This window comes from Notamacropus eugenii, chromosome 1 (assembly GCF_028372415.1).
Source record: "Notamacropus eugenii isolate mMacEug1 chromosome 1, mMacEug1.pri_v2, whole genome shotgun sequence".
NCBI lineage: Eukaryota > Metazoa > Chordata > Mammalia > Diprotodontia > Macropodidae > Notamacropus > Notamacropus eugenii.
Genome location: NC_092872.1, coordinates 196,231,359 through 196,257,558, shown reverse-complemented (window position 1 = coordinate 196,257,558; position 26,200 = coordinate 196,231,359).

The window sequence follows — 26,200 nt, the reverse complement described above, 5'->3', positions numbered from 1 at the left end:
CGGTTCCAGCACTCTATCCACTGTGCCACCTAGTGCCAATCATAGTTTACTTGAGTTCAGTTTACTTTCCTTAGGCACATACAACTGGGTGATTAGGGACATAATACTGAAGAATTCTGGGTGGTGACTGGAAACCAAGTTTGGGAACAGTTTTGTAGATAATCCTCAAAGTTGGTAATCAAGAAATTAAATTACTTAGATATAGACAGACAGAGGGATGGATGGATGTTCATATTTAATAGCAAGAAGTATTACTTAACTTTGCATGGAAATCAAAACACCAGAAGACACTGGATCAGATATAATTATAAGATCATCACTACATCTTTTCTACTTTAATTGGATTCTCTTTTTCACTTTTGTGAATATGGACTGCAACATGTATTGGAGGCTATATGCAATCAGGTAAAACCAAGTTTTACCAATGGTATGTATCATAAACAACCTGGCATGAAAGCATTATAGAACTAAGGCCTCAGTTGAGTTATAAAATATTAAGAAATAATTTTTTGACAATATCCTAATCTGAAGTCCTTGGATTAATTAGAATCATAAACTTAATCATCCTAGATAAAAAAAAAAACTAGATAAAAAGCTGATAAAAATCTTGATCGAAGGATTTTGATTTCCTGAAACTAAGAAACTTAGTTTTGCTTATGGTAACCAGACTAACAATAGAAATGATCTCTTAGATAAGTCAATTAAGAGTGGTACTCCTACTATTGTGCCATAAGAAATGATGAACAAGAAGACTTCAGAGAGGCCTGGAAGGACTTATATGACCTGATGCTGAGTGAAAGGAGCAGAACCAGGAGAACTTTGTGCACAGCAACGACCACAGTGTGTGAGAGTTTTTTCTGGTAGACTTAGATTTTTGTAATAACACAAGAACTTCTTACAAAAAAAAAAAAAATCCCAGTGGTGGTTCCCCAGGCAAAATGCCTTCCACACTCAGAGACAGAAATATGGAAGTCACTCACATAATGTAACAGATCATGTTTGTGTATGTGTATGTGTTTGTGTATCATGTTCTGATTTGTTATACGATTTCTTTCATTTATCTTAGTCTGACTACATAGCATGACTATAGTGAAAATATACTCAATAGGAAAGTATATGTAGAATCTATACAGAATTGTATGCAGTCGTGGGGAGGGAGGGGGGGAGTGGGGGGTAGGTGGGGGGGATAAAATCACAATTGTATGGCAGTGATTGTTAAACATTAAAAAATAAAAAAAAAATAAAAAAAAAAAAGAGTGGTACTCCTGGCTAAGAATTAGAAATCAAGAGGATGGCCATCAATTGATGGGGAATGACTGAACAAGCTGGGGCATATAATTGTGATGGAATATTATTGTGCTATAAGAAATGACAAGCAGGATGATTTCAGAAAGACGTGGACTTGCAAGAACTGATGCATAGTGACATGAACAGAACCAGGAGAACACCATACACAGTAATAGCAATGTTGTTTGATGAAGAATTGTGAATGACTTAGCTGTTCTCAGCAATATCACAATCCTGGACTAACCAAAGAATTAATGATGAAGCACACTATCCACTTCCAGAGAAAGAACTGATATTGTTTGAATACAGACCGAAGTATGCTATTTTAAACTTTCTTTTTCTTTTTTTCTAGTCTTCTTGTACAAATGACTAATATGGAAATGTTTTACATGATTGAACATGTATAACCTATATCTAATTGCTTACCATCCCAGGGGAGCAGGAGGGGAGGAAAGAAGGAATCAAATTTAGAACTGAAAACTTTAAAACAAAATCCAAAATGTTAAAAATCAGTTTTAGCATGAAATTGGAGAAAAAATAAAATATTATATATTATGGGGAAAAAGAGTGATACCTTCTCATTCCTTCTTCATCAGAGTTAAATCTGATGATTGGTTTCAGGAATTTATTTCTTCAAGGCTATGCTGACATTAATGTTACTATTATTACTAATAATGATGTTTTATTATTAATAATAGTATTAATATTCTCTTTTAGCAAATAAAAAAACCTTAAACCTAAACTATGCACTTAAAAAAAATCTAGCAGTGGAATGTGTCTCTATTTCATGATTACTATGAAGTATAAATAAACATTACTTGGGTTGTTGCAAAAATAACAACAATAATAATGTTGTTGTTCAGTTATTTCAGTCATATTCAACACTCTGTGACCATATTAGGGACTTTCTTGGTAAAGATACTAGAGAAGTTTACCATTCCTTTCCCTAGATCCTTTTACAGATGAGGAAACTGACACAAACAAGGTTAAATGACTTGCAAAGGGTCACACAACTACTAAATGTCTGAGGCTGGATTTGAACCCAATGCCTCCCGACTCCATTTCTGGCACTCAATCCACTATGCCTCCTAGCTAGTCCAATAATAGTAACAGGACTTGTACGATACTTTAAGATTTGCAAAACCCTTTACTATTATTTCATTTGTTACAGCATTTGATCCTTGCAAGAGCCCAGGGAAGAAGGTGTTGTTATCATTCTTGTTTTACAGATGAAGAGAGAGATGTACAGTACATTAAGTGACTAGTCCTGGGTCAAACAACTAGTAAAAAAGCTAGAAAATTAAACAGTGAGTCAGGATTTGAAGTTAGGTCTTCCCAGTACTCTACACGATACATTACCTCAATGCTCAGTTGGCAGAGAGAAGCTACCCATTTAGTCCTCTCTCTAAGCGGAAATGCGTATATATTGATACACGGTCTTGGATAACTTCTGGCTATTAGTTATAACTATAAGTAACTTAGAAAAAATAGCAGTTGAAATAAATATTCATTTATTTTGCCCAAGTGATGCTCATTATAACATTTCTTTTAAACTTTTCAATTGATTTTACAAAACATGTTAAGTATGGAATTCCATGTGCTAGTTTGTCAGAACAAATATATTTGTGTATGTGTGTGTATACAACAGAAAAATATGAATAGTAATGAAGACCTTGACATTGAAATAATCTATAATACAAGAGAACAAACAGGCAGCAATGAGAGGCTTCCATATAGTTTGGATTGAATAATAATAGTCACAGTTATTAAATCAATATTCGTAGTAAGGACTTGGATATTATGTCCAAGAGTATAGATAACGGTTACATAGGAAGGAAGGAGACACACATTTATTATGCACTGTGGATCAGGCACAGTGCTAAGTAAGCATCTTATAAATATTATTTAATTCTCACAATGACGCTGAGAGATAGGTGCTATCATTATCCCCATTTTACAGTTGAGGGCTATAAGGCAGACAGAGGTTAAGTGACTTGTCCAAGGTCACACAGCTAATACCTATCTGAGTCCAAATTTGAACTCGGGTCTTTCTAACTCTAGCTCTAGCTTTTTATCCTCACTGCCTCTTACATACAGTGTTCAGACATGGAGCAGACTATCAGGTGGTGAGCAGGGTGTGATTTACATTGTCAGAGGGATCATCCAAATTGATCTAATGGAATATTTGGAGGGTGATGCTCAGGCTTCCCATGATGAAGTGACAGAACTCCCTATTTGCAGCTGAATAAATGCTACCAAATTCCCCACTCCACTCCAATTCAACCCTGCTCCCTGCCCCCACCCCAATAGTACTTTCAACAGGAACAGACAGGGTAATAAATTGGGAACTGGGTAAAATGTGTAATGCATTCCAAAGAAAGTGCCTCTAAAAGTGATTACTTCTGTTATCAGAACATGTCCACTCAAATGTCCCATCAGCATTTCAAGCTCAGCATGTCCCAAACCATTATCCTCAACCCACTCTTTGTTCTGGCTACGTTCTTTCTGTCAGTGGCACCACCATTCACCTACTCTCCTCTCTTCAAAAGCTAAGCCTTAGAGACTCCTTTTGACTTGTAGAGAAAAAGCTCTTCTGCTTAGTTCTGAAAGCCTGTGACAAGCTGGCTTCTCCCTATCTTTCCAGACTGATTTGTTTTGGCTCCCTTTCATACACACCCCCACACTGTGTTCCGTGCCTGTCTTTGCTCATGCTGAACTGCCAACTTTCCTGCCTGGAGGACTCTCTTTCCTTGCCTCTGTCTCTTGGGACCCCTCCCTCCTTTCAAGTGACAAGAGATTTTCCTAGTTTCCCCAATTGTCCATGCTTTCACTTCCAAAATTCTACTTGTCTTTCTTTGGCATCCACTTATCTTTCTTCACCCCAAGAAGTAGAATGTAAGCTCCTTTTGGTCAAGGATGGAAAATCCCATGGTCCTTAAGAGCAGGTGGCAAAGGAGATGCAACTTTAATACCCTTTCTGCTGATAAAACCATATCCATTTCTGATTCTGACCCATTTGACAGCTCCAAGGATTTCTGTGGAGAGAACGTGCTTTTCTGGTCTTCAGGAGCTGTGGCTGCTGAGGAGGTAGAGGCTACAGCCCCTGTAGAAGCAGATGACAGGTCATATCGCCATAAAGATTGCTTCCCTGGAATCTAGGTCAGTGGTTCTTGGCTTAGGGTGCTAATTCCCAGGGTTCTTGGGCTTAGGGTGCTGAGCTATATCTGTAGGAGTATGAGTGGAGGTGGTGAGTGGTTGAATTACTTGCTGAAGATAGTTTGAACTTACTTGGCATGCTGATTCCTGTCTTTCCCTTAGGGTGACTTGCTCTTTCAGCTAGGTTGCCATGTTTGCCCAGTAGGTGATAGTTGGTTGGCAGTAGATGTATATGGCTGGACCATTCTATATAGGCATGGATACTTCCCTGGTTGATGTTGATAGATACTGGCTCCACATGAGGGCATGATGATAAAGTCCAGAGACAGAAGCAAAGGCTATAGAAAAAAGTCAAATGAGATTGTGCAAAGATAAAACTCAGAGTTTGATTGATAGAAAGAACTTCAGATAGTCTTACATATACCTCATCCGTAGCATAGCCAAGGTGATCTAGTCTTTGCTGGAAGGTGTCTATAGCAAAGGAGCCCACTGCCTCCTGAGGCACCCATTTCATTTTTGGATAGTTCTATTGGGTAGGAAGTTTTTCTTTAGGGCATGCTTCTATGTGCCTGAAAGGAACTGTTACCAATTCTACCTTCTGAGTCCAAGCACAATATGTATAATCTCCCTTCCAACTAAGAGCCCTTCAAATGCTTGAAGAAAGCATTCATGTTTGTCTCCTCCCCCATTACATTGCAAGCTTCTTGGGGGCAGGGACTCTCTTTTATCTCTTTTTGTATTCCTTGTGCCTAGAACAGTGCCTGGCACATAGTAAGCAATAAATATTTACAATTGATTTTTTTCTCTAGATTAAATATTCCCACTTACTCAAAATAGTACATGGTGTGATCTCTCAATGTTCTTTTCCATCCCATTCTCTCTACTCTGAAGACAATCCCTGGCTTTTTGATGTACTTTCTAAAATGCAAGACCACTAATTGAACACAATGGTCTGGATGTGATTGACCAGGTACCCAGTTACTGGGGGATGATCTATGCAAATACATGGAGATGGGAAATGGAATTTCCAGTTAGTAAAATAGATAGAATCACAGAATTTGGGAGTTGAAAGGGACCTCAGAGGCTATCTGCTCCAACCTGTACGTGAAAAGAATTCCCACCATAATATTCCTGACAAGTGGTCATCTGGCTTCTGTTTTGGGGCCTCTAAAAAGGGGGAACTCATGACTTTTTCAGATAGTGCATTCCATTTTTGGACAGTTTTAACTATTAGGAAGTTTTTCCTAAATATCAAACTTAAACTTATTTCTTTTGCAACTTCTACCATTGCTCCTGGTTTGACTTTGAAGGTAGTAGATGGCTAGCAGGTTCCTCCTGAGTGTTCCCATTTGACAAAACATGCCCTGTTCCTGGAACCATGCTATAGGTCAGTTCACCAGTTGAGGTCTGATGAAGGAAGAGTACAATACAAACACCACCCCTTTATTCCTGTAAGCTGTGTCCCTCTTAATGCAGCCTAAGATTGTTTTAGCTTCTTTGGTTGCTCCATCAAGTTACCACTAAACTTCCCTGCTGTGTCTACCCATGCCTCCCCAATTTTATACTTGCGATATTATTTTTTTTTTGTATCTAAATGTAGGACTTCAAATTTATCCCTATTGAATTTCATTTTATTTGATTCAGTGCAGGGCTCCAGACCATCAAGATCTTTTTTTTCATACAAATTCTACATATACTATGTTAGCTGTCATTTCCATCTGTCATCTGCAAATCTGATTAGTATGTCATCTATGCACTTATCAAAGACATGAATAATTCCCTTAATTCCCTTGGGTATCAACTCTGTTAAACACAGCACTCTAATAGGCACCTCTTGTCAAGCTGACATCAGGTCATTAATAACTATCTTTTGAGTTCAACTACCCAACCCATTCCAGTTCAACCTAATTGTATTATCACCTAGCCCCAATCTGTCCATCATTCTCCAATTATGAGATGCTTTATTAAATGCTTTGCCAAAATTTGGGTCTTCTCTTACAGCTTTCTCATGTTCTACCAAATTAGTAAACTTAGAAAAAAGAAAATCAGGTTGTTCTGACATGACCTGTTTTTGATGAAGGTTTGCAGGCTTATTGTAATTTTTTCCTAGATGTTCATTAACCATATCTTTAATGAGCCATTCCAGAATTTTGTAAGGAATTGAACTCAGGATCATGGACCTCAAGTCTGCAAACTTATTTTTTTTAAGTTGGATGAAAATTTGCCTTATCCAGTCCTGAGGGAACTCTGTCAGTGTTCACTATCTTCCTTAAAACACCACATGCCAGTTTCTATACTTTCTGTGCCAGGTGACTTGAATTCACTAAGAGCAGTTAGTACTTTCTTGAGTCAGCTAGGTGGTTCAGTGGATAGAGTGCCAGACCTGGAGTTTATAATCTTCTTAAATTCAAATCTGGCCTCAGACACTTACTGTGTGTGACCCTGTTAGCCTTCACTTCCTCATCTGTACAATGAGCTGGAAAAGGCACATCACTCCAGCATCTTTGCCAAGAAAACCCCAAATGGACTGGATTCAGATGGCTCTGGAGAAGGAGTGAGGCTGGTGACCTGCATAGCCGTCCCTCAAAACAAAATCAAGTATAAGTCATGTCATCATTTTTCTAATGGCATAATCTTCTTAGGCAACAATGGACAAACACAAGCCAAGATGGTGGAGCAAAAGGATGCACCTCTAGAAGCTCTCCTCCCATAACCCATAAAATACCTGTAAAAAATGACTCTAAACAAATTCTAGAGCAGCAGAAACCACAAAATGACAGAGTGAAAGAGATTTCCAGCTTAAGGCACCCTGGAAGGCTGACAGGAAAGGTCTATCACACCAGGCTCAGAGCAGAGTGCAGTACAGCATGGGCCATGCCACAGCAAGGACAGGACTAAAGCAGGCTTCAAGGCGCCACTGGCAGCAGCTGGGGGTGCCAGATTCCTCAACTCACAAATTCCAAGGACAGCTTCAAAGGCCAGTGAGAAAGTTCTTTCACTTGGGTGAGCAGGGAGCAGGGTCCTCCTGCCCTAGCCCCCATCCCAGGCAATGGCAGCTTCCATTGTTAGAGCCCTGGTCTAAAGTCCATGAGGGAACTGAGTAGCTGATCTGGATCTCAGCTCTGAGTGGTGACCCTGGGGTGAGGAGGAGTGCTGGCTGGCGTGGGGGAGCTGGTGAAGGCTCTGGACAGGGAATCCTGCTCACAGACCAGAGCAGAGGCCAGGAGAGGAATAAACTCCTCTCCCTTGATTGTGCCACCTTGAAGGAACTGAGAACTTACAAGTCCCCAGAGTATACCCTCCTCTTGACAAAGAACTCAAAAGTCAAGTAACTGACTGGGAAAATGCCCCCCAAAAGGGAAAAAGAATAAGACAATAGAAAGTTACTTTCTTGGTGAGCAGGTATTTTATTCCATCCTTTCAGATGAGAAAGAATGATATATACCATCAGAGGAAGAGCTAAAGTCAAGGCTTCTGCATCCAAAACCTCCAAAATAAATATGCAACAGTCTCAGGTCATGGAAGAACTCAAAATGAATTTTGAAAATCAAGTAGGAGGGGTAGAGGAAAAATTGGGAAGAGAAATGAGAGCGATGCAAGAAAATCATGAAAAGCAAGTCAACAGCTTGCTAAAGGAGACCTAAAAAATGCTGAAGAAATTAATGCCTTTAAAAATAGACTAACTCAAATGTCAAAAGAGGCCCAAAAAGCCAGTGAAGACAAGAATGCTTTAAAGAGCAGAATTAGCCAAATGGAAAAGGAGGTTCAAAAGCTCACTGAAGAAAACAGTTCTTTAAAAATTAGAATGGAGCAGATGGAAGTTAATGACTTTATGAGAAACCAAGAAATTACAAAGCAAAACCAAAAAAATGAAAAAATAGAAGACAATGTGAAATATCTCATTGGAAAAACAACTGAACTGGAAAATAGATCCAGGAGAGACAATTTAAAAATTGTGGGACTACATGAAAGTCATAATCAAAAAAGAGCCTAGACATCATCTTTCACAAAATAATCAAGGAAAACCTGATATGCTTGAACCAGAGGGTAAAATAAATATTGAAAGAATTCACTGATCACTTCCTGAAAGAAATCCAAAAAGAAAAACTCCTAGGAATGTTGTAGCCAAATTTTGGAGTTCCCAGGTCAAGGAGAAAATATTGCAAGCAGTCAGAAAGAAACAATTCAATCATTGTGAAAATGCAATCAGGATAACACAGGATTTGGCAGCTTCTACATTAAGGGATCGAAGGACTTGGAATATGATATTCCAGAAATCAAAGGAATTAGGACTAATAGACCCTACCCAGCAAAACTGAGTATAATACTTCAGGGGAAAAAATGGTCATTCAAGGAAATAAAGGGCTTTCAAGCATTCTTGATGAAAAAAATCAGAGCTGAATAGAAAATTTGACTTTCAAACACAAGAATCAAGAGAAGCATGAAAAGCTAAACAGGAAAGAGAAATCATAAGGGACTTACTAAAGTTGAACTGTTTATATTCCTACATGGAAAGATATTTGTAACTCTTGAAGCTTTTCTCAGTATTTGGGTAATTGGAGGGATTATACACACACACACACACACACACACACACACACACACACATATAGACAGAGGGCACAGGGTGAGTTGAATGGGAAGGGATGATACCTAAATAAATAAAATTAAGGGGTGAGAGAGGAATATATTGGGGGGAGAAATGGAATGGGGCAAATTATTTCTTATAAAAAAGGGCAAGAAAAAGCTTTTTCAATGAAGGGGAAAAGGGGGAGATGAGAGGGAGAAGGTGAAGCTAACTCTCATCACATTTGGCTTAAAGAGAGAATAACATGCACATTTAATTTGGTATGAAAATCTATCTTACACTACAGGAAAGTAGGGGAGAAGGGGATAAGCAGTGCAGGGAGGATGATAGAAAGGAAGGCAAATGAGCAGAGGGGGGTAATTAGAAGTAAACACTTTTGGGGAGGGATAAGGTCAAAAGAGAGAATAGAATAAAGGGGGGGGCAGGATAGGATAGAGGGAAATATAGATAGTCTTTCACAACATGATTATTATGGAAGTCTTTAGCAAAACTACATGTGTATAGCCTATATTGAATTATTTGCCTTCTCAGTGGGGATGAGTGGGGAGGGAGGAAGGGCAAGAAGTTGGAACTCAAAGTTTTAAGAAAGAATGTTGAGAATTGTTTTTGCATGTAACTGGGAAATAAGAAATACAGGTAATGGGGTATAGAAATCTATCTTGACATATAAGAAAAGAAAGAAGATGGGGATAAGGGAAGGGAAGGGTGTGATAGATGGGAGGGTCAGTTGGGGGAAGGGGCAATCAGAATGCACTGTGGTTTGGGGTGGGGGGAAGGGAGAGATGAAGAGAAAATTTGAAACTCAAAATCTTGTGGAAATGAATGTTTAAAACTAAAAATAAATAAATAAATTGGAAAAAAATAAAAAGAAAGAAAAAAAGAAAAGAAAACCCCAAGTGAGGCCATGAAGATTCAGCTATGACTGAACAACAACAAATACTCTCTTGTTATTGTCTTAATTTCCTTGGGTATGAGCTCTCTTAGTCATTCCCTCATTTCCAAGGTAAATGTCATTCTCTTTTGAAAAGAAAACAGGAACAAAATAAGAACTGAATAATTCGTTTCCTCCCCTTTGTCAGTTAAATTATTCCATCCACTAGAGAAAACTAACTGGTAGTACAGTAAGGACTATGAACATTTATATTTATCTTCTGTTGATTCCATCTTTTTACATTAAAAAAAAATCCGTGGGTGAATTTCCTGTGCATCCACATTGATCCATTTAGACTTCTATTTTTCCTCTTCAATGGATTTGATTGCCTTTCTGTCTTTCAGAATTTCATCCCATTCCCTCAGTGCTAACTTCTCTTAAAGCATTTTACTCCATAAAGTGAGACCTATCTTTCTTCTGAATTCTTTGAAATAAGATTTTCTAGTGTCTAGAGAATCTAGTGTCCCTGTTGGACTATGGCTAGACCTCATTTCCTTTATCAAAATTCTATGAAAATGTGACTGTTTCCTCCAAAGTTCCCATCATTTCTGCTTTGGCAAACAGTTCCTTCCTGCTCATGAGAATCAAATCCAGAAGAAAATTTCTCCTTATTTCCCTTTATCTTTAAAATGGTGAAATTATTGTTGTAAAGAAAAAACTTTTTTTTTATCTCCTCTGCTTTTGGCAAAGAGTTTCAGTAGATATCTAAATAACTGAAGTCTTCCATCACTATTATATTATGCTTCTGTGTTGGACTGATAGTGTTTCCCAAACTTTTGGTCTGTAGTATATTCCAATGACAAAATCACTTCTGTTCTCCCTCCTTGGATGTTCACCCAAATATTCTGTCATGTTTCTTCCCTCTGGTCCCCAAATTTCTCTACATGAGTATACGCTCTCAATATACAAAAGTACCCCAATGTTTTTTAACTTGTCTGTTTCTTTTGAATAAGTTATGTCAATTCAGAGTGTTATTCCTAATATGAATTTCTTTCTACCAAATGTCAGTGATATTCTACGAGGTCTAATTTTCCTCCTTGTGTTAGAACCTTTTGATTTTTTTACCTAAACATTGGGTATTCATGTATAGATTTTTGAGGCTATGAGGTTTTTTTTTCCTGTTGGATCCTTTCTTGGATTTTGTCTCTTATAAATCTGTGATTATCCAAGCTACTATTCATTCTTCTTGCATTGTGGATGTGGATGTTCTTTGTAGTATTTAACTTGGAGTATTTTTGCAGGTAAACCTCTCTTTCCCTCATTTTTTAGCTTAAAATTCTTTTTATTAGATTTTCAAGATAGCTGGCAAACTCATTCTTATCACCCTTTGTCAAATGTACTCTATCTGTGGTGAGGAATCTGTAAACTGTTAGAAACTGTCATTAAGTGTGTGCTGGTAAATGATTAACAACCAACTCTCTGTTAAAAGATATCTCTCTCTCTCTCTCTCTCTCTCTCTCTCTCTCTCTCTCTCTCTATATATATATATATATATATATATATACCCACTTTTAAGCTTAATTTGTGTTATTAGTATTTTCTCTAACACTTTCTGCAGTCTAGACAATTCACCAAACAATAAATCATACCCTGATTTGTAGAAGCTGCTGATTTCTGAAGCCTAAGTACTCACAAAGAAAATTTAACAAGACCTTGGTGGACAATGGCTTCAGCCCATCCCCGGTTTCAATGTAGGTAGCCAAATATCATTCTTGGATACCATCATCTTAACCAGCTATTCACTAGTCAACTTTTGTCTTATATATCCCTTGCTTTCAATGGGCAAAAGTGAGGGAAACACCACTGGAGTTTTTATGTTCTTCAGTTTCTTACCCAAAACTTCATAGTCATCAGAAAAACTTTTTAGTTTTCTTCTGGAGGTGCCATTTGTGCCCATGTAAATCACAGAAATGGAAACTGTTACCAGTTTTGATTGATCTTGAAAGCTGTTTTGTTATGTCTTAGATACAGCTGTGGGAAAGCACCAGAGCTCACTATTGTTTTAATCATGTAAGCAAATAGCTGCTAAAGTGTCCTTGAGAAAAATGTGAATGACTACTAGTCCTTTTAATCTTCTGCTACTAAGTGAATGATCTTTTATCTTATAGATTATAGGTTTTGTGGTTCTGCTCTGTCATTATTTTTTCTTTCTTTCCTGTTTCTTTTTTTCCTTCCTTTCTTTGTTTATTAATTTTTTGTTTTCAACATTCATTTCCAGAGGGGCGGAGCTAAGATGGCAGAGTAGAAAGACATACAAAGGCAGGCTCTCCCCACACAGCCCATAAAATACCTGTAGAGAGGGACTCTCAACAAATTTTGGAGCAGCAGAAGTGGAGAACAACAGAGTGGAGATTTCCAGCCCAGGACGACCTGAAAGGCCCACGGAAAACATTGGTTGCACTGGACAGGGAGCAGAGCATGGAGCCCAGCCCAGCCTTGGCTGTGCAGCTTGCAAACAGCCCTCAGGGGTGGAATCTCCAGTCGAGGAATCCCCAGTCCCAGTAGCAGAGAGTTTGCAGATCCCTCAACCCACAGGTGCCAAAGGTCAGTGACGGGGTTTTTTCAGTTGGCTGGGAAGGGAAAAGGGCCTTCCCATAGCTCTGGTCTTAGGTGGCCACTGTAGAGGTCACATCTGCAGGTGGCAGCAGCTCCCACAGCAGCCCCTACAGCAGCCTGCATCCATTGTTGGAGCATAAAACCCCTGGGGGCACTGAGGAGCTGATTCTTGCCTCAGCCCTGTGTAGAGGCCCTGAGGGAGCTGCTCTTTATCTCACACTGAATGGTGGCCCTGCTCATCCAGCTTATCTGAAAATCATCCCCCAGTGCTGGCTTGGTGGAACTGGAGGTCAGGTACCTGTGGAGAGGAAACTGCTAAGATTCTGGGCACAAAAAATTCTTTCTGCGCCCAGACCAGTACACTCTTGATTGTGCCACCTTGGAGAAACTGAGATCTTACAGGTCCCCAAGGTATACCCTATTCTTGACAAAGGACCCAAAAGTCAAGTAAATGGTTGGGAAAATACCCAAAAAAGGGGAAAAAATAAGACTATAGAAGGTTACTTTCTTGGTGAACAGCTATCTTCTCCCATCCTTTCAGAGGAGAAAGAACAACATAAAAGTCAAGGCTTCTATATCCCAAACATCCAAAATAAATATACCATGGGCTCAGGCCATGGAAGAGCTGAAAAAGGACTTCAAAAATCAAGTTAGAGAGGTGGAGGAAAAACTGGGAAGAGAAATGAGAGAGACACAAGACAAACATGAAAAGCAAGTCAACACCTTGCTAAAGGAGACCCAAAAAAATGCTGAAGAAAATAACACCTTTAAAAATAGGCTAACTCAATTGGCAAAAAGAGGTTCAAAAAGCCAATGAGGAGAAGAATGCTTTCAAAAGAGAATTAGCCAAATGGAAAAGGAAGAAAATAACTCTTTAAAAATTAGAATGGAGCAAATAGAGGCTAATGATTTTATGAGAAACCAAAAAAATCACAAATCAAAACCAAAAGAATGAAAAAATGGAAGATAATGTGAAATATCTCATTGGAAAAACAACTGACCTGGAAAATAGATCCAGGAGAGACAATTTAAAAATTATGGGACTATCTGAAAGCCATGATCAAAAAAAGAGCCTAGACATCATCTTTCATGAAATTATCAAGGAAAACATTCATTTCTAAATTTTCTCCCCATCCCTCCCCTTCCTCATCCCAAGATAACATGCAATCTGATACAGGCTCTGTATATGCATTCATATTAAATATATTCCCACATTAGTCATGTTGTAGAGAAGAATTAGAACCAATGGGAGAAACCACGAGAAAGAAGAAACAGAAAAAAGGAAGGAGAACAAATAGTATGCTTCAATCTGCATTTAAACTCCATAGTTCTTTGTCTGCATGTGTATAGCATTTTCCATCATGAGTCATTTGAAGTTGTCTTAGATCCTTGCATTACTAAGCAGAGATGAGTCTATCAAAGTTAGTCATTGCACAATGTTACTATTGTTGTGTAAAATGTTCTGGTTCTGCTCACTTCATTCAGCCTAGATCAGTATTTCTAGGTTTTTCTGAAGTCAGCCTGCTTATCATTTCTTATGGAACAGCAGTATTCCATTACATTCATATATCATAACTTGTCCAATCATTCCCCACTTGATGGGAATCCCCTTAATTTCCAATTCTTGGCCACCAAAAAAAAAAGAACTACTATAAATATTTTTGCACATGTGGGTCCTTTTCCTGTTTTTATGATCTCTTTGGGATACTGACTTAGAAGTGGTATTACTGGGTTACTCTGTCATTCTCTAGAGGACAAGTAGCTTGTTCTTCCTCACTGCATATAGCTCACTCTTCCTTAGAAAGTGTCTCAAATTTGTTTCTAAGCACTAACTTCATGGGTATCCCTTTTATTTTGTGGAGTAGAAGAAAATTCTTCCATTTTCTAGCATCCTGATGAGGGTGAAGTTTCCACACTGTTCTACCTCAGAATCCATTTTTGCTCATTAAAACCTTATTTCCATTTGTTTTAGAAATGCTTCATTCTTCCTGGTGATGTGGAACATGGTGCAGTCCTGGACTAAATCCTCTCTACTTTCTCCTCTAGAAATGGGATCAGCCCAATTTGGAAGCCAGATCACAATCTCTCTAATCTGGCAGAAACACAGATGTCACACACTTGATGCAAGTCACTAAACTAAACACCATGTACATTTCCATTATGTATTTTATATCCATTATATTCTTTTACATAATTATAATGACAGATTTTTAGTCTTGTGTCTTGAAATTATTTGTGAGTAACTATACCTCAATGCCAAATATATGGTTAAAACTTTTGACAATCAGTTACTAACTTTAATGTTTCCATTGATTTGTCCTCTACTCACCAATCCAATCCTCAATTTACTTCACCCTCTACTTATTACACTTACCTTTGCTTACTTGCTTGCTACCTTCTTTCAATCCTTCATGTTTTATTCCTTAATTCTCTTCTGTCCTCCTTAATCCTTTTATATCTTTTTTACTTTTCCTTGATGTTGCTTCTCTTACAACTCAGAAGTAGAATATTGACAAGCCTCTATATCTAAAGATTACTCTCCTTCAAATTTCTTTCAATTTTGCCCAATTTTTACCAATGCTTTTCCTCTCTAAATTCAATATCTAACCCATTTCACTAGCCAAAATCCCTCCAAGTTACGTACACAATTTCCTTCTTAGCTGGTTCAAGTCCTTCTTTCTTATCTTGATTCTTCTCCCATAAACTTGAATTTGTCTGGAAAATAAAATGAATGAAAAGGAATGGCATGAAATGAGCTGGGAAGGTACTTAGGTGTCATAATGTAGTGGGCTTTAAATGTTAACCTGAGGAGTCCTAGGGGGTGATCCTGGGGAGATCCACTGAGGACTTTTTTGAGCAGGAGATCAACTTGTTTCTTGGAAAGATTATTTTGGCAATAGTCTGGGAAAAAAGAATTAAAAAGAGAAGAGAGGAAGGAAGATGAATTATTTGGCTATTATAGAAGTCTAAGCAAGAGTCGATAAGGTCTTGACCTAGGATGGTGGCTATATCAGTGAAGAGAAAGAAGGGAAATGATGTGAGAGTAGAAGCAACAAGATCTAGAAATTAATTGGATATTGGCAGGTGAGTGATGAACCCAGGCCACTGGGAGGAGGATGGTTCCCTCATTAGAAATAGAGAATTTCAGAATGAGGGGTAGTATTTTGGGGAAAATAATCTGTGGTATTTTGGACAAAATTGATTTTGTGTGTGCGTGTGTGTGTGTGCGTGTGCGTGTGCATGTGTGTGTGCGTGTGTGTGTATGTGTGTGTGAGAGAGAGAGAGAGAGAGAGAGAGAGAAAGAGAGAGAGAGAGAGAGACAGACAGAGAGAGAGAGAGAGAGAGAGAGAGAGAGAGAGAGAGAGAGAGAGATTAGCTTGGCACGATCTGTTCTTGATGAAGCCAGGTTAATTCTTTTTACTCCTTGAGATATTCACTAACTATCTCTTGAGTTATACATTCTAAAAATGGCACCTGGCATTACATTTTCTCTTTTAAGAAAACAGGAACATTTGCCTTCTTTAGTTCTGTGGCACTTCTCTACGGTCTGTTGGAGATAGCATCTGTTAGTTCTTGTCTGGCCAGGTGACTTGAGCTCATCAATGACAGTAAGTACTTATTATCTCCTTACTTATCTTGGGTTCCAACTATTAGCCATTTTTGCTCTGCCCTTTTCAGTTCAAAGATTATTCTCCTTGGCAGACAAAAAAAAAAAAGAAGAAAAAGCAAAAATAAGAGTTGAGTAATTCTACTTTTCCCATCATCCATTATCATTATTCCATCCCCCCTGAGCAACATTTGCCACCCTCTTTCCTCCAATATAGGTTTAAAAGAATGCTTTTTCTTGTACTTAGCACTCTCACCAGCCTCAGATTCCTCCATATTTAGCCCTTTTAACACTATTTTTACAGGATTGTACCATATTTTTTTAATTCATTCTCTACTGCCTGTACTTGCTTCCTTCACTTCTGCATTTTTTCAAAATCTAAGATGATTTAGGAGTTTTTTTATACTCTCTCTTGACAATTGTTCTTTTTCCTTTTCATTGGAAACATTTGTTTGTCTTCAGAATTTCATTCTTGAGAACTGCCCATCTGTCTGATATCAATTAGATCAATTAGTTCATAGACATCTTCCTAATCATTCTCTGAATACTGAGATTTGCTCTTCTTAGATCAAGTCCTTATTCTGTCTTGTACCAGGTCACACAGCCAGGGTATGGCAGAGGCAGGTCCTCCTAACTTGAGGACAACATTCACTCAACTCTGCCATGATGCTTCAGCTTAATTATGGGGACAGAACTTTGATTCTTTGACATATTCTTCCTATTGTGAAGTGCTATACATGCTTCAGGCTCTACACAGGTGACAGGGATGACTAATATCTTGAAATTGATCATAACTATAGAACAAAACCATTATTGCAGTAGTTGCTTTTTGTTGTCACTGTGGTTATTATTTTTAAGTTGATCTTAGTCTCAGGTAGGACTCGTGATGCTGTACAGGCCAGTAACTGTTCCCAAAGTACTGATTGACCAATCCTCAAAGGACTCTCTCCGTTAAATATTTTATTCCTAAGGCAGAAAAGTCTCTAGAGGAAGCATACACATACAAAATTAGGGCTTTTTTTCTTCTTTCTTTTTCTGTGAACTGTGCTAGGGACAGTGACCACAAACTATACACTATTCAAATATCTTTCATTACTATTCAGTCCACTTGAGCCTCAGCTTGTTAATTATTGTGGGCAAAGCTTTCATTCTTTGACACATTCTCCCTATTGTGACTTGCTATGCACACTTTGGGCGTTAAAGAAATGGCAGGAATTACAAATAACCTGAAGCTGATAATAGCCATACTACAAAACTCGAAGGCTTTTGCTGAAGTTAAGTGATAATCGTGAGATCTAAATATTTCCATGAAGGTCCAATAATAGCCTATGTGAAAGCAAAGTATTCTTTGATCTACACTTAGGATGATTATTGCTCATTCTATTGCTTGAGAGAAAAATAAAGTTCATATGGTTTTGTAGCAAAATGCCTGTTTTACATTGAGCAGGTCTGATTAATTTGTGTCCACTCTCAGTGCACAGATAGAGGTTTTCAATGTTACTCTACAACCTATGAATTTGCTACCTAACTTTGCAATTGTAACCCTTTTGGTTGCCTATCCAAGCACTCTTCTCTAGCCAGACCAGTTTAATTACTGTTCTAATAATATTCATAACATTCAAGTAATAATTAATAATAACAGTCATATTCTTGTTCATTCATTTCAGTCATGTTTAACTCTTTGTGGCCCCATTTGGGGTTTACTTGCCAAAGATACTGGAGTTGTTTGCCATTTCCTTTTCTTGCTCATTTTATAGAAGAGAAAACTGAGGCAAATAGGGTTAAGTGACTTACCCAGGGTCACACAGCTAGTAAGTATCTAAAACCAGATTTGAACTCAGGAAGATGAGCTTTCCTGACTCCAACCCCAGTGCTCTATTCACTGCACTACCTAGCTGTCCAAGTATTCCATTACTGAGTATTTACTAAGCATTTAAAATACATTGCCTTCTGGCAAGTTTGTCTTGTTATTTGTTGGCATTTTTTTGTCACCATATATCTATCACTAAATTACAAGATCCTTGAAGTCAGGAGCTTTGTTTTATATTTCTTTTTCTTGCCGTACTGTTGAATACATGGTAGATGCTTTGTAATTACTTGCTGAATGAGAAGTAAATATAAATATCTCCTTGCATCAATTCATATTTTTACTTTTAATTATCAGAAAACAACCATTTACATTTAGGTTCTATTTTTGCTTCAATACTTCAAGCATCTATCATTTCATTGCAATGGGATCCTTGCTCCACCCACACAGATCACATCCTCTCTATAATTTAATAGAGGGTCTTCAGGAGTGGCTATGACCAAAACCTTCACTGTCCTGTGTTTAACCTGGTGAGCTCTATCTGCTTTAAATTCTGTAATTCTAAGTTACACTTACACCTAAAGCCCACATTTTTTAAATGTCAGACCATGAGATTTTTTTAAAGTTATATGGATGTGCTTTGTCTTTACACTATAAACATTGATAGATTACCCCCAATCTGTGAGAGATCTCTTGAAACAACATAAAATAGTTAAGTAAAACTAAAAATATGGTGACCTTATTTGAAAGTGTATTCAACATTTTACATATGTAACACCGCCCTCTCTCTATTAAAAAAAATAACAAAATTTATTTTTTCTCCCTCCTATCTTCAACCTCATTGGGAAAAAAAAGAAAAGAAAATTCCTTCTAGCAAATGTGCTTAGGCAAGCAAAACAATATCCCTAGATGGCTGTATGCAAATATGAATACATATAAAAATATAAATGTGCATATGTATGTATGTCCCATTCTGCACCTCTCAGTCGTGGATAGCATGTTTCACTATCTGCCTTCTAGAATCATGAATGGTCATTGTATCAATCCTAATTCTCATAGCTTTGAAAGTTGTTTGTGTTTTACAATGTAGTTGTTATTGTATAAAATATTGTCCTGATTTGCTCATTGTTTATTATGGTCTTCAGAATCATTCATTTTTGTGATATTGATGTTAAAATCTAAATTGTTCTTCTGATTGCTTACTTTACCCTGCATCAGTTAATACAAGTCTTTCTATACCTTTTTGAAATCATCTACTCCTTTGTTTCTTATCGCATAATAGCATGCCATCATATTCACATACCACAATTTCTTCATCCATTCTTCATTTGATAGACATCTCCTTTGTTTCTAGTCTTCTGCCATCACAAAAGTAGCTGCTCTAAATATTTTTGTACATATAGGGCTTTTACCTCTTCCTCTGATCACTTTGATGTATAGACCAAGCAGTGGTATAGCCGATACGGTGTGAACATTAGGTACACATAGATGCCTGGGAAGTGCTGAATATCATTACCATTACTAGTGGCATATTACCTATTAACTATAGAAGATGCAGACAGGGTAGTACAATAGGAAGCCCCTAGATTTCTGTGAGAGATGGTGTCGGACAGTGAAAAGACAGCAGTCTTGACTTAGAGGGGTCAGAAGTGTTAATCAAGCCCTGGCTTCTCTACTTACTATCCATATGACTGTGAAGATTGTTTAACCTCTCTGTAACTCAGTCTCTTTATCTGTAAAATGGTAGTAATACTTCCCTTGCAAGGTCATTGTAAAGAAAGTGTTTTGTGAATGATGAATTATTATGTTAGTGTGAGGTCGTAGCCATTTTCTGTCTCTGATCACCCTTCAGAAGGGTTCTATTTAAGGAAAAACTTTGGAATTCTCAGCATACAGGGACAGAAAAAAATTCAGTCTATCCCAAAGAATAAAATGATTGATGTTTTCTAGCTTATTTTCTTTTTCTTATTTACTGTCAAATCTATTTCACCTACCTCCATAAAGTATGTGTGTGTGTATGTGTGTGTATATACACGCATATATATACATACATATATGTGTGTATGTGTGTGTATACAGTCATCATTCTTCTTCATTGATGATATACTATACCATACTAAGCTTCATCCAGGCAAGAAATATGTCTTATTCATCTTTGTATCTCCTCTTACAGGGTCTTGTACATAGTAGAGGCTCAGTGAATCTTTACTGAATTTTTAAAAAATGGAGTAGAAATGGTTACCAAGTAGAATTTTGAAAAAAGCAAATTTAACTATTGTAACAAGAGTCAAGAATGGATATCTCATACACTTTCTTTTCATGCTCACATTTTGTCTCAGTTTGTCTGTAGCCCCAGAAAATTGATCGGTGATTGAAAGGATGAAATTGTAGAAAATTACAAATTTGTTTGCTTCCCCTTGTGGTTAAGAAGACCAAATGTAGCTTCATCCAAGACACTAAAGTAAAGTAATAGAAGTGGAAAATTCAAGAAGGACAGTAGCATTTACTCTATGAGATGAAACATGTGCCAAATCTAAATTTCCTGATTGGTTGTTTATTTTTTTTTAAGTTATATTTTTCTGAAAATAGAGGGTTTGAAGAGAAAAATGCTTTTTATCCTTCACTACGTCAAACTGTCAAATGCCTATATGGAAGAATTTAATCTAGCAATAAACTACAGTTATCCAATCATGTAGTTCTTTCCCAGAAAAGCAGGCAACATGTTTTCCTCTGTTGGAAACCCATACTGGATATGTGCTGTTTTGTGCTTTTGATTGGTTTCCATATAATTTTACTTTGTCATCCCTGCCCCTTACCTGGGACAAATTCTACAAAGTGAGACCAAAAACATGTTAAAGTGCTAGGATCTCAGCCACCCTTATAAATGGGCAAAGTAGGTAGTTGCCTATACAACATGATTCAAAAGGTCTTTCAAATATATATGTCACCAAATATCTTATTCATCCAGAGATAGTAGTATGAAATGACATGTTGAGCTAAGTATATTCCTTCCCAGTTTGATCTTTTAAAGCGTACCAGATTGAACCAAGAACAATTGTAAAACGAAACAAAACAAAACAAAACAAAACAAAAACACCACAACTTTTCACAATAACAGCAATACTACCAAAGCAAGCAAAACTGAAAAATACCAAACTCTGATCCATATAGTGACCATTCTTGATTTGCACCTACTACTGGTAAAAAATGTTTCCATCCTCATGGCAAAGGGCTGGTGGATTACAGATGCAGAATAAGACATCTTGTTGGACACAGAAAATGTGTGTGTTTTGACTAGCTTGGCTACTTTGTTGGAAGCTAGGTGGCACAGTGGACAGTGACACTGACTGTGGGTTCGGGAGGACTTGAGTTCAAAGTCAACCTTTGTATGTGACTTTAGGTGAGTTATTTAATCCTTTCTGCTTTACTTCCTTTTCTGTAAAATGAGCATGAAAAAGAAATGGAAAACCACTCCAGTGTCTTTGCCAAGAAAACCCTAAATGAGGTAATAAAGAGATAGGCATGACTAATCTACAAAACAACAACAAAGCTACCTTGTTATAGGGAAGAATTCCATGACTGGGAGAAGTTATTGGAATGATAGTGATATAAAAGCATCACTTTCTGTGACAGTCAAGAACTGGAAACAAAGTAGAAGATATCTGTTGGTCTGGGAAAGGCTGAACCAACTAATTCATGAATGGAATGGAAACATTACTCTGATGGAAGAAACAAGCATGATGAATACAGAGATGTATGGAAAGACTAATCTGAACTGATGCAAAGTGAAGTAAGTAGAGTCAGGAAAAGAATACACACAGCAACTGCATCAATGTTAATAGAATGAGTGCCACAAAACAATTGAAGTTAAAGCCTGCAAAATTATAAAAAATAAGCATGGCCCCAAAGAATAGGTATGAGATGATACCTTCCCTCAACTCTTTTGAGGGATTGAGCTCTGGAGGGGTTGGGCTCCACAGGTGTGCATACATACATTGCATAAAATGTCAGTTTTATAAAAATATGTTCATCAGTTTTGCTGATTTTTCTCCCCTCTTCTTGTTGTTCAGTCACGTCTAACTCTTTCTGACTCATTTGGAGTTTTCTTGGCAAAGGTACTAGAATGGTTTGTCATTTCCTTCTCCAGCTCATTTTACAAATGAGGAAATGGAGACAAACAGGATTAAGTGACATGACCAGGGTCACACAGCTACTAAGTGTCTAAGACCAGATTTGAATTCAGCTCTTCCTGACTCCAGACTCACTACTCTATCCACTGTGCCACTTAGCTGCCCTTATTCTCCCCTCTTATTCCTCTTTTTCTTAATTTTTTTCTTTATAATGAGGGGTGGTTTTTTGGGAAGAGTAAGGAGGAGGGCTAGAGGGGGAAATATAGCTAATGTAAAAACAAAAGATATAGGTACAATCTATTTTCAAAATAAAATATCTTTAAATGATAAAAGAGGAACAAAAATGGACCATTTTTCTCTAAGGGAATAAAAGCACTGAAAAATATCTTGACTAATCCTACAAAACATCTTCAAACCAATTTTTCATACCCATCAGGTTATATCTTTTACATTGGCATTAAAATTAATAGTTAAATGAGGTTCCTCAGAGTTTCTAAAACACTGTTAATGAAGCATTTAATCTGTTGTCATAGTCGGAGCCCTATGCCAACAGACAATTCTGCTATTCTTGTAGTTTGTGGAAGGAGGGGGAAAGGTCTTGGGAAACTTGAGTTTCTTTTAGCTTATCAAAAGCTTATCATCAGCGATGCTCCTGCAGATGCCCAAGCAATCAACACTCATCTAGAGGCATTCCAATTTAAGTGTCTTCAGTTTGTAACAGCTATTCCCTGTGAGATTTTCAAGTTCAGATGAGGATCCCTATTTTAACGGTACCTTCGCCAAGAGTATGACTTCAGACTTCTACTGTGTTTCAGTCATCAGGTGTCATAGTGGAAAAAAGAAAAAGAGAGAGACATGTACACACAAAACTTCTAGTATTTCTTCCTAGCATGGCTGTGTCAATGCTGCTCATATTCCCACCATCCAAGAGAATTTACTCACAATTTGCATCATGCCTTCTCCAAACACAAAGTAAAGTCTCAAGTTTCAAGACTTCCTGGGACCACTTAGTTTCTACCATGTTTTTCTTCCACAAAAGGCAGTCATCACTATTAAAACATAAAAATTTGGTGGCATCAGACTCACCAGCAAGAGAAGGCTTTCACTGATGTAAAACATCCATTGGCTTTTGAACTGGTGTTACAATGAATAGAAGCCACTGTTTCTCACCATTGCTACTTCTTCACCTTATGATATGCTCAGCCACAGAATGCTAAATGATACCAATGCACCTATTGATTACAACTAAAGGGCAATGTCATGTCATCTATAGAATGGAATTACACGCCTTCTGTCAAAGAAGCCCTAGCTGTTTTGAGGAGAGTCAAGAGTCCTACAGCAGTCTCTGTGTCTGCAGCTATGCCTCATAATTTGTGCTGAACACTAGCTTCTAGTGGAACTCTCTTCTAAGAGTAAGCCTACACTCGTAATTATGTTATCACGGAAGCAATGTTGAAAATCTTTTGCTCCATGTTTATGACAACACATTTATTTACACTGTTCAAAAGGCAGTACCACATGATAATATGGTGAATTTTCTATTCCTGTCTATCCCAGATTACATTGTGCCACCTACTCCAGATAGCTGAATGCTAGAAAATATCCTTATCTCATATTGTTAGACTTTTCAAATTATATCATTAGCTTTGTGGAATCCCAGGTTGACTGATATCTTGAACAGGAGAATCCTCATGAAAAAGTCCTAAGGAATTAAAACTAATGAGTTATTTGCCCATAAAGGCTGTCTCTTATGGGGAAATATTTTTTTATTAAAGAAGATGGTCAATCCCATTATCTTGGCCATGGTACATACAGAATATGTAGGAATCATTCACTTGAAAGCAACGATAGCAACCATGTATGATGACCTGGAATTGTTGCTCATAATGAAACATCTATAAGAAAATATCACATTCTAGACTACTTTACATAACCAATTGCCAATGTGTATCCATTTCTGTGGAAACTGACAAGGAAACCCTGGTCATGAAATTATTGATTTTGTAGGACCAATTCAGCAAAACAACTTTTGAATTACAGTACTGGCCCAAATGACTTGACACTCCCCTAGTTCTATCTCAAATCTCTATGATACAAGAATCAGAGCCCTGACAATATTACTGGAAAGGCAGCATAGTGTAAAGAAGAGCACTGGATTTGCCAGCAGAGCACCTAAGGTTCAAAGTCCAACTCTCATTTTTACTACCTATGTAACCTTAGGCAAGTCACATGCCTTTAAGCTTTAGTTTTCACATCTGTGAATGATTGTGAGCAGATCTCTAAGGTCACTTCCACATGAAAATCTTTGTGCCTCTGATTCCAATTTTCTCTTCTATAAAGTGAAAGAGTTGGGCCAGATGATCTTCTGGATCCCTTCTATCTCTGAATCCTATGATGTGTGACTTCTGGCATTGTGTCTTCATTTACTGTCTTGTGTTTAAGGAGCTTCTGTATGGGAGTCACAGTCTGTTGCTATCACCTCATTATTTTTAAATTTAAATGATTAATCTTGAAAGGTTCCCTAAAGTGGATTGTTGGAGGAGATTGGACCATAAGACTTGCAAAATCAGTCCTGTTGAGTTACTAATGGGATAATGTCTCAAAACTTGTCTCAGCCTCCCTCACCCCTCACCCCCAGCTACAGATAGTCTTACCTGGCCCCAGGAGGGAAGGCCCAAGTGATTAGTAGTCAGTCATTCAACCGAGCAGGTGAGGTGAGAGTGAGATGTGACTTGAGTCTCAGGAAGAGGAACTGGGAAACTAACAGATGGACTCTGGTAAGTTATATTTCTCTTCTTTTCACTTCAGCATTAAAGGCTCTTTTTCAAGCATCCTATTTTCACCAGTATACTTTTGAAAAGAAATGTTGCATTTTCCTTAGGTTTCCCCGGTGCTCTTAGCTTATTCTGTACTTCATTACACCCAAATACTTTTCTTGTTATACTGTACCCCTTTTTATTTATTGTTACTTGTTCTTCTGTACCTGTAGGTGGGTGTATATATACACATACAAATGTTTTATTGATACTTAAAAAAAGACTTACCTTAGCCTTTTCCATTTACTTTCAGGACAGATAAAAATACATCTTTCGGTCCTTTGCTTGTTTTTCAGTTTGACAAGCAATTATTAAGTATGTACTATTTATAAGATGTTAGGTGCTAGGGACAAGAAGACAAAAATGGAATCACCACTGTCCTGGTACAGCTTACGTTTTACGTGGTAAATCGTGACCACAAAGGTCAATCTTTGCTAGGAAATAGATGGGATCCTACCACTGTAATCGAGATTAAGAGCCTTGATCCATATAAGGTACAGGTCACAAATGTGCTTTTGTTATATCATGATGAAGATTCTCTGCAAAAGATGAGCACCTCCCCTCCCTATTCTCCTCCATCCCCTGTGATTTGAAAACATTAGAACTTTTAGAAAAGCTGAGTAATAAAGTAGGACAAGCCCTGGATTTGGAATTAGGAGGTTTTGTCCAGATGCTGTCGTATTCCAGTACAATGCACACGGTCAAGTCATTTTAACCTAAGTTTTTTCATCTGTAAAATGGACGGCTAACACATAGCTGTGTGGGAAGAAAATTCTTTGTAAGCCTTGAATCATTATAGAAACAGTTGCTATTTTTTATTACAAGAGTCTCCACTGGAGCCAGTTAGATTTAATCTGTCAACGATATCTCCTAAGGACACATCAGAGCTTGTAAAAGATGACCATTTTTGACGACTGTAAACACTGAAGTAAAATCACCCAATACATCTGTACTTACTAGTATAACACAGAGACAACTTCTTTAAAGGGTATTTATCACTTTAGCTGCATGATTATTTAATTTGTAACTTCCCATGAAAGGCAACATGATGTAGTAGTTGGAGTGACAAATTTGGAGCCAAAAACCTGGATTCTAGCCCTTTCTCTGACATCTGCTGAATGTGATCCTGCATAAATCACTTAATCTCTCAATAAGCTAGGCAAACTATTCACTATTCATTTATGAGTTGCAAAGGTGTGATGGCCTGCTTTGGAAGAGAGACTGCCCTCATGTAGGAGTTTCCTACCTATCAATGAAATCACAGATCCCTATCCCCATCCCTTCCTACACAGTTCAGCTGAACTATCTGGATATTCTTTAGA